A 13,863-nucleotide genomic window follows, 5' to 3' on the forward strand; every position below is an offset into this window, starting at 1 on the left:
GGTGCGGGCCTCGCCTCAGCGGCGCAGGGAATGAGGGCGCTGGGGCCCGCCCCCGCCCCCGGGGCTGCCGAGAGCGGGACTCGGGGTCCCACCTCCGGGCTAGGACAGGGCCACTTGCTGGGTTTGGGGGAGCCATCGCGGGCCGCAGGGCAGGGCAGGCAGCCGGCGCGGGGAAATAGAAGTTTCTGCCTTTCTCAGGGGCCCCGCGGCCCGGAGACCATCGCCCACCCCGAGGTAGGAGAAGAGAGGGAGGCCCTGGGCAGCCGGGCTTGGGTGCAAGAGGTGAATAAGGGGACCCTGAGGTGGGGGCACGGGGACCCCCGGCTGCTGGGGGTGGAGAGGGGGCCCCGGGCTGGGAGCGAGGGACCCCTGGGTGGGGCGTGGGGGGGTGAGCGAAGGGACCCTGGACTGGATACCCCCGACTGGTGGGGCTGGGACAGGTTGCTGGAGGTGGAAGAGGCAAAGAAGGAGACCCCAGGCTGGTGGGGCAGGGACTCGGAGAAGGAAATAGGGGGACCCTGGGCTGGAGGGGTGGGCTGGAGGGACAGGTTTGGGGGAGCAGAGTCAGGATGGGGGCAAGGGGAGAAGGATTTGCCCCTCTCCCACTGCCCCCAGCAGGCAGGGGAGGATGTGCTGCCTCCCCTCCACGCTGCTAACTTCAGCCTGTTCTTTTTGTGGTGCTTTCATCTCCGAGGTGCCCCAGGCACCCTGTGCTGCCCCAGCGGGGTCCCATGTCGCTCGGGACAGGAGAAACCACCTGGTTCCCCCCAGCTGATCCTCCTCATCTTCATGGGAACTGATCCAGCTTTCCCCTAGCAAAACCCTGCCCTGCGCTGTGGGCGGCAGGGGAAGGGAAGCTGCAGCCGCTGGATGTTGCTGACCGCCTTGTTCGTTCTGCCTCAGGCCAGGGGTCAACAATTTCAGGGTCAGGTGCCTGAATCCCCTAGGTCCTAGAGTAGGTATCGCATACTCGGGTATCACCAAGCTCCTGAGCTTGGCCCAGTTTATCTTTGGCCTCTCCGCTGCAGCAGCTGGGGATGGCCCGGGGGGGAGAGGGGGCAGCCAGGTCCTTTCCCCTACTGCCGTTTGGCCTCCAACACCAGGCCTCAGATTTCTCTTCCCCCAGCTCCTACCAAAGGATGCTGCCCCATCGCTCCCCCTGAAACGCTGCACGACCCAGCTGACCCTCAGCCCATCCTTGGGTCTCCTGAACATGTCTGAACAAACAATTGTCTGTTCTTGCAGCTGGGGTTGGGTATTTCACCAGTCACATGAAGTCCAGTCACTTACCAGCCAAAAATTATAATATAGATCCAAATAATACACAGGAAAAGCACAAATTTTCCATTAAATGTGTTTACAAAATTTTAAAAATCATATCTCTGCCAAGAAAACTAGGCAAAGTAGGCTTCTTTTTGTAAAATTGCTATAATCTTTGACTGGTCAAAAAAATGCCGTCAATCAACAATGTTTGACCGACCAGTTGACCGGCTTGCCACCTGTCTTGGCACAGTAGGACGTTGGCAGTGCTCTTGCCCCCCTGCTTTGCCTGTATAGTTCAAGTGTGGGGTGCGATGTTTCAGACATGGTACCTAGTTGTCGAGTGTGAGGGTTGTTCTGTAACTTTTCTAGAATAAAGTTAGACAAACACTTACTTGCGGGGCTTAGACGGGGGTGATCCTGCCTTGAGTAGGGGGATGGAGAAGGGAGATGGACAAAAAGGAGAACAGCTGAAAGGACAGGACGTTTCATGAAGCAGAAAGACTTGCATGCTTCAGGGCAAAAGCCAGCAGCTGAGGGTCAGGAAGAAACTCCCCTTGGGGGGAGGTTATTCAATAATTCAGTCTTGGGCTCTGCCGCTTTCTTCAGAAGCAGCTGGTGTTGAGCAGCACTGGAGACAGGAGACGGCACTCGCTGGAGCACGGCAGAGGCTTGATCCATTACCTACACTGAAAGTAGGTCACCCTTTACAAGTCGCTCCCCCTGCTTTCATCCCGACGGGCAGGTCAGCTGCCGGAAGGGGCTTTTGCAACAGGGAACGCTCACAAGTGTGCCTGCTGCAGGCTTCGATGCACCTGCCAGCCCAGTGGGTTTGAGCAGTCGCTCGCCGTGCTTATTTGCTGCATCAGCACCAGGAGCTGGTAATGAACGCCAGCTTCCTCCCTTAGCATCCACCTCTCCCTTCCATCCTGCCTTACCCTGGTCAGGAAGGAAGCCTGCTTTTCCCCTTCTCTCACCACCGGTTTTCTCCCCTTCCCCATCTTTGCCGTGCCTCTCTCTCCCCCTTTCATTCCTCTCTGACTTCAAGTGTGAGCTCCTTGGTAATGCAGACAGGTCTCCTCCCAGGGGCTGCGGGCTGGATGTCATCTGCATCCAGCCCTGATCCTGACCCTCCATTCATTTGCAATGTGGAGCTAGGCATGTCAGTGAATGAGCAAAGACCTTTCACAGTCCCGGGCATTTGCTGCATTTGTCTTACCGGCAGCCTCGACCATCCTAGCTGGGCTTTAGATCACCTTGAGATCCTATAGGCCATGATTCTGCTTCCCATATGACCCACCCACTCTCCACATTATTGCCCTGAGTCTTGATAAGGGAATACCGGTTCCCACGAGAAAGGGTGATCCCCAGACAATATTTGAACAAGGCATCTAGAAAATGAAATGGATTTAGGTAGCTGCTGCCCCAGGTCTCTACCATCTCTACTGCTGCTCCTGCCAAACAGATTAGTTTAAAATAGCTTGAATGACAATTTAATAGACACAGATGCTTAAATTGTGAGACCTTTGAGGCAGGGAAAATGCTCTCCGATTTGTCAGCAAAGTCACCATTATACTGTTGGTGCTAAATGGTTATTTAAAAAACTTAATAGCTATTTTCAGTAGTTGTAACAACGAGCGGAAAGGGATTCTGCTGAGATCCAGACATGCACACAGTTATTTTGCTGTGAAAGGGAGAGGAGTGTGTTTCGTGGCTTAGTCAAACCAAGCTCCTGGGCTCTATTTCCTACCTTATCGTGTAGTTTCATGAAACAAGGTTTTTTGGACCAATTGCAGGGTTGGGAGAGATGTTAGACATTTCATCTGGTTTGTGCCCGAAAGCTTGTCTGACATCTCTCCCCACTGTGCAGTTGGTCCATTAAAATTTATCACCAAAAACCTTTGCTTCTCACATTTCTTGGATGATCGAAGCTACAACACCACTCCGACTGACTGTAGTTTCCTGCAGGTCACTTCCCCTTTCTTTCCATGTCTTAGCCTTGTGTATCGATAACACGGGATAATAGAAGCCTATCCCAGGTAGGGCCTGGCAAAACTCAGTTAACATTTGCAGTGCTCTGAGAGCAGATCAAAGGTGTTTCCAAGAAAGGGGAGCATTTCTAAGTCCTAATTATCACAACCTTAGTAGATAACAGGATGCAGGCGGGTCCTCTACTGCATGGCCACGCTGCCAAGAGGAGTTGACCCTCCGAACCAGGAAAAGCAGACATGTCAGACCTGGCCATCATCCTTTGCAGCTGACTTGCTGGAGCAGCTGCTTGAAATGAGACATCCTCGTCCTCGGCTTCTGCAGTGACGTTAATTGATTAGATAGCAGATAAGCTGATAAGAAAGAAACAGCCCAAGCCTATGCCATGGTGATACATTCCCAGGTGGAGATATTTATTGGCGGGGCTGTTTATCCTTCAATAAAATAATATATAGCAGGGTGCCCAGTTCAAAGTACCTTGGGCAGGCTAGGGTGCTTTGGTGTCTTTGGACAATAGGCCTCATAGTAGTGTGACAGGGTTGACTGTGTAGCTGTAGGGCTAGGTTAGACAAAGGTTTTGTCCAGCCAGGGCTTCAAAGGCCAGGTCTTGAAAACCTCTGAGGATGGAGACTCCTCCACCTCTCTGGGGAGCCTCTTCCAGTGCTTCACCACCCTCCTAGTGAGAAAGTTTCTCCTAATATCCAACCTCAACTTCCCTTGCTGCAGCCTGAGCCCACTGCTGCTTGTCTTGTCATCTGCCCCCACTGAGACCAGCCCAGCCCCATCCTCTTTGCAGCCCCTGCAGGGAGGTGAAGGCTGCTGTTCAACCCCCCTCGATCTTCTCTTCTTCAGACTGAATCAGCCCAGTTCCCTCAGCCTCTCCTCACCAGTCATGTCCCCCAGTCCCAACCATTTTCCTTGATCTCCACTGAACTCTCTCCAAAGTGTCCACATCCTTTCTGTAGTGGGGGGCCCAAAACTAGACACAGGTCTCCAGATGTGGCCTCCCCAGTGTTAATAGAGGGGAAGGATCACTGCCCTCAATCTACTGGCAGCGCTCCTACCGATGCAGCCCAGGATGCTGTTCGTCTTCTTGGCACCAAGAGCACACTGCTGGGTCCTGTTCAGCTTCTTGTCCCCTGTCCCCTCCTTGTCTTTTTCTGTAGAGCTGCTGCCCAGCCTGTCACCCCCAGCCTGCCCCAGTGTGTGAGATCGCTCCCTCCTAAGTACAGGACTTTGCACTTGTCCTTGTTGAACCTCATGAGATTTGTTTTGGGCTTACGATTTGGCTAGGTCTCTCTGAATACGAGCCCTACCCACTACTCCCCCCAGCTTGGTGTCATCTGCAAACTTGCTGAGGGTGCATAACATCCCATCTTCCAGATCGTTAATGAAGATACTGAATAAACCTGGCCCCAGAACTGACCCCTGGGGCACTCCACTTGATACCGGCTGCCAACTAAATGGCAAGCCATTGATCACTACCCTCTGAGCCTGACAATATAGCCAGTTTTCTGTCCACCTTACAGTCCATTCATCCAGCCCATACTTGCTTAGCTTGCTTGCAAGACAGTTGTGGGAGACCATATCAAAAGCTTTGTGTCAAGGGAGTGCAAGAAACAGGTTGGGAAGTGGGTGGACGTCTAAATGTAAAAGTCCATTTATTTTCTCAGATAAAAAGCCACAGCCTGGGATTTTTCACCTGGGACTAGAACACCGTTCTTTTCTCAGGTTTTTATATAGCCTTTATCACCGTGATTGATTTTTCACCACGTAGGGGTAGATCCAGGAGGGGTGTACTTGCATCCTGCTTTGATTCCGGCTCCACCCAAGGTTTAAAACCAACTGCCTGGCCGTGGCAGCAGCATTTCTAGTCTAGCTTTGATGAGAGAGTCAACTTCAACTGGCTTCATGGCTCATCATCTCCCCGATTCCTTAACAACCATCTCTTCTTTTTTAATGGTCATTTTTAATGGTCTTAATGTTCCACCAATCAAGCTAACTTTTGTTCTGCAATTCTGCTGTCTGTTTGCTGCTCCTGGTAATAGAGCTCCTATTTCACAGCCCTGCAGATTGTTTCTAAACAATTTAAATGAAGTTATATTTGTTTTTCCTTCAAGGTTAAACTGAGTAATCCAGCCCTGGGCCTCTAGCATATTAACAGAGCTTCTAGTGCATTTTTAACTGTAGAAAAATGTGCTATGATGAGGCACCTCCCCATCTGCAACTCCCTTTTCAAAATCCTAGATCCACCCATGTCTCTGAGACAATGGTCTTCAACCTTTTTTTGACTGGAGACACCAATCGTTGGATGCAAGATCCCCCTCTGGAAATGTCAGCTCTTAACTTTCACTAGCTTTTTGCCTACAGAAAAATATTAGAGCAATGCTTTTGTGGCAAAGGACTCAGAAAGACCACAAAGAAGGTAGAGGACTCCAGATCCCACTTTGAAATCTCTGGGTTTGTCTTGTGAATCATGTTTGCACATGTACTAGTGTTAACACTGTGAGGCACCTCATGGCACCCTTGAAAGGATCTCCAGGTACCCGAGGGTGCTTTGAGCATCACTGCTGTGGCAAAATCACCCCACTTGCAGTACAGTGGCAGGGAGCTATGTGGGACTGGCAGATTTCCCCTGTTGTGGGAAACACATGTTTCCATTCTTCTGCCAGAGAGGAGGCAAGAGGACTCTGGGGAAAGAGGCTGCTCCTCTCCTTTGGCAAGGTAAGCAGCCAAAACCTGGGCCAGATACCACGGGGCTATGAGCACCCTGGCTACTGTGGGCTGCAGGGAATGCAAAGGATGCACTTTCAGAGCTGGGCCAGTCTGTGAGCAAAAGGGCCCCATCCTGTCCTCACAGTCACAGCAGAACAAATGCCCTGGGTGTCCCGGGTAACTGAAAGCAGAGTATGACCCAGCAGCAGGGATCTGGCTGGAAGCAGAATAGTTAGACTTCTCCTATGAGGAATAAGGGGAATGGTTTGGAGACTGGCCTGGTAGGAAGGCTGACCTAGCCCGAGGTGTTGGGTTAGCTGGAACCCATGCATATCCAGGGATGATGTTGTTAGATCGGGGGGCCCTGTTTGTCCTTGGCAAGGGCTGAGGGATTAGCATCCGTGAGGCAAAAGAGCCTTGGAGCACCAGAAGAGACTTCCATACAGTTGTCTGTGCCATGGTGAAAGGAGCATGGGAGGCCCCTTCCGGAGAGATGGAGGGAAAGAGGAGGCAAGAAGTGGAGGAAATCAGCACTGGCCACTTTTATCCAGTGGGTTGATCCTGAGGTTCCCCTGTTAAGCTCAGAGGAGACTGAGGGAGATGGTGGGTGCTAGCCCCAACGCTAGAGAACCAACGGGCCAGCTGCTCATGCCAGCAAGCAGAGAACAGCAGCCGGCACGGGCGAAATAGAAAGTTGAAGATGGTTCAGTGCCACTTCCTGTGCAACCCAGAGGGGACAACCAGGCAGAGACCACCCAGGGACGCCAACTTCCTCCACCAACCCACAGCTGGGTGAGTGAACCTCCCTGAAGCACCAACCAGCCCAGTCCCCCTCCCAGCTCTCCCAGACTGCCTTCCATGGGGCCCTTGCCTGGTAAGCTAAATGCCAGGCTCCCATGGGCAGATGTGCTTGCAGTGGGGATGACTTCATCATCCCAACAAATGCACTTACTTTGGGAAGCCAACCAGCATTTGATGGACTGACAATTAAATACAGGGATGTTGCTGGGTGCAGACTTGGCTCTTGTCGGAGAAGTGATGATCTCTCCCCTCCCAAGAGCAAATGCTAATAGCGGATGGAGATCCAGACTGTTACTCAGCAGCAGGAGAGAGCAGGCTGCTGGCTCGACCATGGCTGGCTCCCAGCGATGTAGAGTTCAGGACAAAGGGGCCCTCCAGTGTTACCGGCTTGGGCCCGCCTCCTTAATGCTCACTCCGGTTAATTAGAAATGCTAAACCAACATGGGAATCATTTTGCAAGCCTAAAAGAGCATGAATAAATTATAGGGGAGCTGCGAGTAAACAGACCATTCGCATTAGCTTTTCATAATGGGTCCTGCCCTGGCTCCATAGACTTGAACAAGCTCCAGGGTTTGGTGTGGTGGAAAATCAGAGTCAGGGCTGGGCCCAAGTTCTGCTGCGGCCATATAACCAGCTGCAGCACAGCTGTTTCCCCCCCGGGAGGATGGAAATGTTAGCTCCAGTGACATGAGTGCCTGAGATTTATTGGCTCCCTGTCCCTTTTTATCAGCCTGGGGTCCTGGAGCACCCATGATCTCGGGCAGAGAGATTGGCCCTTGGAAGGCACCAGGTCTCAGCTAACTTGCTCAAGTCCTTTACCTAATCTCAGGGAATCCCAGTGCCTGAATCCAGTTCAAGATGCAGCATAGCCCTGATGGTAACCCAGGAACTGGAACAAAGTGTGTCCTAGATGTCTATGAATGTCTGCAGTCTCCAAATCCAGCAACTCATCTCAGCCTCCGAGCTTGGAGGCCTTCGATAAAGCATGGCTGCAAGTTTGATAGAGGCTGATTCATGTGGAAAGTGGGAGTGCTCCCTCTCCATCCAGGGCATCTTCCTTTCACCTGTGTAACACTGGAAATGCTCTCTGCTTCTCCTGGGCTGAAGTTCAACACAAAGAACTAAAACGCAAGTCTTTTTATTTTTTAATAACATTTCGTTTCCTGGCCAAAACCATTCCAAATTAAGCCCCAGGGTCAAGCCTGTGCAGTGTTACCACCAGCAAGTCTCCTCCCTCCCAGACTCTTCAGTCCAGGGCTTCAGATGGTAGGTATCCTATGCAAGCCCCAAGCTCAAAGGCCGTGGAGTTCAGATGCTCCCTCATCTCATTTGCCCCAAGCCAAAAGGCCAAAGGGGAAAAGTCCAAGAGCAGTCCCCCATCACCATAACTTGTGTAGCCAAGATCCTGCTATTGGGAGGCATTTGTAGACTCTGGTGGGGGTCAGCCTCCCACAATGCAAGGGACCGGCCTTCACCCACTAACAACACTTGAGTCATTCAAGGCCAAGAAGATGTTATCTCCTCTTCTGTCCACCCAGCTTTAGGCAAACTGCTAGATACTGATGGGTGTCCTTTGCTCATAGGAGAGTTGGGGTAGGAAATCATTTCCCAGGAAACCTCCCCCTTTGTCCTTTGGAGGTGGCACCCTGCATGAAAATCTAGAAGGATTAACAAATGTTAAGTATCTAGGGAGCCACCATCACAGAAAACTTAACATCTGGAAAGGAAGTCAAGACCAGAAGAGCCCTTGCCATCAGCCAACTAACGAAGCTAAAAGAAATCTGGACAAGCAGCAATATGAAGAGGCAGTTACATCCGCTGCATGTTGTGGCCATCTTGACGATGCTTTATGGCTGTGAGACTCAGACACTTAATAAGAAGAGAGAGAACAGAATTGAGGCATTTGAAATGTGCCCCTTTAGGAGACGACTGTGCATCTTGTACACTGAGCACTGGACCAAGGAGTCTGTCAAGCAGCAAATCAGTCAGGACACTGGAACCAGTGTTGGAAGTTGTGCAGCGAAGGAAGCTGCAATGGTTCAGACACGTCACGAGAATGGCGGGCACCCTTGCCAGCACTATCATGCAGGGCGCAGGGGAGGAAAAAAAGAAAGGGATGGACCCAAGAAGAGCTGGGAACCAATATCAAGGACTGGATGGGACTTCAACTGGCAGAGTGCACGAAGCTAGCCGAGCACAGGGCAGGAGTGGAGGAGGGTTGATACAACATCTAAAGTGCCCCAACAGTCGCAGCGGCCTCGGGACTGACTTGACCCTGCGTAAATGCGTCACTCGCCAAAATAAACTAAAATACGAACTGGGAGGGAAATGGGGATCCTTGCAACACAAGCCTGTTCTGGTGCTCATCGTGATGATTCTCCCCTTGCTTTGACCTTTTCACCCAAGCATCTCTCTCTGCATTTTGCAAGCGCTAATTAAGCTACAAACATCCCTCTGGGAGGGTGAATCCTGTCATCTCAGATAGGCAGACTAGAAGGCCTTTCGAGGTGAGAGATTAAACCAGCTCAGCCTATTTAGTTGATTTAGGAGAAGGCGAAAAGATCTGTTGGGGCCATGGGGGGAAGAAAACCGCGGAGAGTAGAGGGCTGGTTAATGTAGGAGACCAAGGCAGAGCATGTGCCGACCTCTGAAAACTAGACAGTCACCAGTAAGGGGTTGCGCCTCATTATGCTGCAGGGGTACATAATACCCATCCTTCACCTGCAGACTCCAGATCAAGAGTGGGTATTTCTTGGCTGCTTTCCCTGATGCTCATCAAACCAGCACAGGAATTACCAGCTCACAAGCCAAGGCTTTGCTGTTTTAGTGCAGTGGGTACAGGGCTTGGCCGTATAGAAGAACTGTTGTGCATGGATAATGTGCTGGTCCTACGCTCTGCCCCACAAACTGTTAGCACCCAGATGAAGTTGTGGGTGCTTGTCCAGATGGATGATTAACTGAAATGAGTCCAAAGCATTCAGAAGACCCAAACACGCCTATCAGGCCCTGCTTAGTGGGATTTTTTCCGTGGCAGCCAACAGCATTAAAATATCTAGAAATTCTAATCCCCAGAGGCTTAAAGCAAATAGTTAAAATCAACTTCAATCCAATTATTGCACAAATCACTAATGGCCTGGAGAAAGGGGAAACCAGCACCCTCGGCCTATGGGGGGAAATAAGCCACCCAGATTAATACGTGAGCTCAGGATTCGGCCCATTCATTGCAGGAAAAAAAAAAAAGATCCATTTTTAAAAAAAGGAATTTATTGGGAACCAGGGAACATCCTCTGCAACTTTAAGAGATTCCAAGTATTGAAGCACTGGGCTGTGCCAATGCTCCTGCTGGGACCAACCCCGCAGGGTCCCGGCTGCAGGGTCTTCCCCTCCACTATAGAGACTGATGGCTATATTTGGGGTCAGGAAGGAATTTTATCCCCTAGTCATATTGGTATGGGCTGGGCAGGTTTTCCTTCCTCTGTAATAGGGCGTATGGCTCTCTTCCTTAAATTTCTCAAGTGCATCTTAATAAACCTGCAAGGCTCTTTGGTTAGATGTGATATCTTTTACTACACCAACTGAGCCTAATAAAAGATATCACATCTGACCAAAGAACCTGGCCTGCCTATGTCCTTAGACCAACACGGCAACAACTAAAAACTCAGCGTCCAAATAAACCTTGCAGTGGCAGGACACTGACAGCTAGCATCCCCCTGCTTTACCCGTGGGAAGTTTGGCTGTTTTGGGGCAACACGCCTTGCAATTGCCCGAGAGGGTTGATTGTGCCATTTAAGAAATAGGTTAAGCAAGGACTTGCATGGGATGGCTTAGACGGGGCTGATCCTGCCTGAGCCAGGGGTTGGACTAGATGTGACCTTCAGAGGCCCCTTCCAGCCCCACTTCTCTAGGATTGTATGGTGTGCTAAACCAGCGGGGTTTGATGCCCAAATCTGTGGCAATAATGCCATGCTTGTGCCATAAAGCAGTGGACATCGACGCTGTCACAAACAAAACACCTGCATGGACACGTCTGAAGAAGGGCAGGTCCCACCTCTGGCCACCCACAGCTGTATTGGTCTCTGGGTGCTGTAAAGGCTCTAGGTCTCTAGGGTTGGCCACAGTTGCCATAGCCAAGTGCATCTGTTCCCACTTTCGTACCTGCCATGCCTTGATCTTAGTTTATATGGAAATATAACATTTGGAGGCTGCCTTCAGAGAGAGAATCGGAGTCAGGCCTTTGGTGTCCACTCCACACTGCTCATCGTCAGGTGCCAGTCTTCTCATCCTTACACACTCTCATGTCCTCGGGCTCAGGTCTTTTTCCTCTCAGTCCTTCTGGAGCTACAGGCCCCTTCGTGGTCTCCTTCTTTCCCCAATAGCCGCAATCCACTCTTCCAGTGTTACAACAGAAAAAAGCACAAAACTCAGATTACTTAGCTGCTGTCCTGCATCACAGTTTGATGTCCACCAGTTCTGGCTGTGCTGAGCTCCTTTCCTCTGGCTAGCAAGGATCAGAATGAGGCCTTCTCAGGGGATCTGGTCCTATAAGGCCATCAGTTGTCATCTGATGAGCCTGTGCTCTATTATAGCTGTTATTCCCCACCTATGCCTCATTGTCTGGTACTCTCCACCCTTCTTCTCATGCAGATGCCTCAACCTGGAGGAATGGCATGCTAGAAGCTGGGAGAGGAGATGCTAATGGGGAAGAAACAGCATCCTCTCTATATCCCAACCCAACTCATAAATGAGTGCCAGACCCCACTGGTTACTTCTCACCAACTTGCAGCTCTCAGTAGGTTGTACTGAAAATAGCAGCATGTTCAAGTCCGTGCATCTCCGTACCCCGGAGTTCAGCATGCGAGCTCCAGGAGTCCTTGGATCTTGTAGGGCGTTACTACTCCCCATGCCAGCACATGCATCCATTGGGCAGGTTGCTCCTGACCCAGAGAGAGGATACAGCTGGGATCAGGCATCATTGGAGGTGTTCAAGAGGCTGGATAGCCACTGGTTGGGGAGGATTTAGGCATAGCTCTGCCTTTGTTCTACTATGGGGATCTCCAGGCTTCTGGTTTTAGTTTCATAGTTTCATAGCTTGTAGGGTCAGAAGGGACCTGAGCAGATCATCGAGTCCGACCCCCTGCCATGGCAGGAAAGAGTACTGGGGTCAAATGACCGCAGCAAGATGTTCATCTAACCTCCCCTTCCCCTCTTTCTGCTACATGCATCAGGGTGTTTTTAAGCCTTGCTCAGGAGTGCTGGGTGCTAGCCACAGCCCAGGCTGGGGATGGGACTGGCCTCGGCCAATGCTTCTGCTGGGATGCAACCCCAGAGGTTCCTGGCTAGAGGGCCTTGTTCCCCTGCTCAGGGTAAAACTGATACCGTATTTGGGGTCAGGAAGGACTTTTACCCCCTAGTCAGACTGGTACAGACTGGCGGGTGCGGGTTGCCTTCCTCTGTGGTGGAGGCACAGCCTCTGCCTGGGATCTATTATTAACAACCTTTTACAGCAGAGGATGGTGGCCGCTGCCAACCCCCTGCTTTCCCTGTGGCAGGTTTGGGTGTGATGTCTCCTGTCAGGGTTGGCAGCAATTTTGCTCAGAGGTTACATTATGGATTTGTCTAGGATGGTTTGGACAGGGCTGATCCTGTCTCAGGCAGGGGTTGGACTGGATGTGACCCACGGAGGTCCCTTCCAGCCCCACTTCCCTATGAAATCCATGAAGAAATGCAACCTGCAATACATGGCTTACCCCTCCATGAGAACAGAGCAGCATGAAAGACTGAGAACGTGAACTTGAAACTCCAATGACATCTCAGCCAACAAAAAAGCACCCAGAAGGGCTATTCTTTTGGACAATCAAAGCTGTGCCAATGCTGAAGGTGCAGGGGGGAAATGAACCACTCTCACACCTAGACAATCACCTTGCCGGGGTCGTTTGACCCCCGTACTTTTTCCTGCCATGGCAGGGGGTCGGACTCGATGATCTCCTCAGGTCCCTTCCGACCTGACCAACTACGAACTAGGAATCCTACGCTTTGCTCAAGCACTGAAATTTCAAGGTGCTGGGTTGGGCTTACTGCCAAAATTAACACAAGCCAACAGACTATGCTGCCTCTTAAAAGCAGACACCTGCAGGCTGGTTCATATTCCCGGGGACCAAGGCAATCCCCATGATAAAGGGAGTAGCAGCATGGAGCTCCACTGGCTAGGAGGTATTAAAAGTTGCTATAGGGCAGTGGTCAAGCAATGGGCTGGAATGACCCAGATTGTGTCCAAGGCAGGTTGGCGCTAGGGCCGCACCACTGCTGCTTCTTCCTACCAGCCCAGATGAAGCTCCCCGCTGTCAAAATGCCATCAAAGCCCCCAGTTTCATGGGCTGGACCCAACAGCTCTGGGCCAGATCCAGCATGCAGGCTTATAGGTTGCTGATTCCCACAGGAAAAGCAAGACATGAAGGCTGGTATCACATGGACCACTACAGAGGTAGGGGGATCTCCATCCTTGGAGGTTTTGAAGGCCCGGGTAGACCAAGCCTTGGCTGGGGTGATGTAGCTGGGGCTGGTCTTGTTTGGAGCAGGGGTTGGACTGGATGTGACCTCCTGAGCTCCCTCCAGCCCTCACTGCCTATGTTTCTATGCTTGGGCCTGGCTAAGAAGGAGGAGTTCACATGAGAGCAATGACAACCCCTCAAAAAACTACAGTCCTGTTGAAACAGCTTTCTAGGGCTGTTCGAAAAACCTACAGAAAGCCTCAATGAAAGGAGGGAGATGTACTCGCCCCAGCCTTCCTTCCCTGTCCTTTCTCCTCTCTCTTTTCTTCTGCTTTGCCTTTTCATGACTTCGCTTTGATTTTCTCGAGCGTCTTTTGTTCCTTTACGGTGTGCCAAAAATACAGCACTGAATACATCTAGATCCAAGCATGGGCTCAATAACTTGGACCTGTTTGATATGTTGGCCCTTAGAATTTGTTCAAGTTTGTGAGGTGAGAACAGACTGGAAAAGTTTAATAAACAATAAAAGATCAAGCACCTCCATATAAGAAGCAGATGTAGATTAGACATTGGAAAAATGTCTTTATGGTGAGGGTTGCCAAAATCTGGA

This window comes from Crocodylus porosus, unplaced genomic scaffold (assembly GCF_001723895.1).
Source record: "Crocodylus porosus isolate Cpor-Errol unplaced genomic scaffold, CroPor_comp1, whole genome shotgun sequence".
NCBI lineage: Eukaryota > Metazoa > Chordata > Crocodylia > Crocodylidae > Crocodylus > Crocodylus porosus.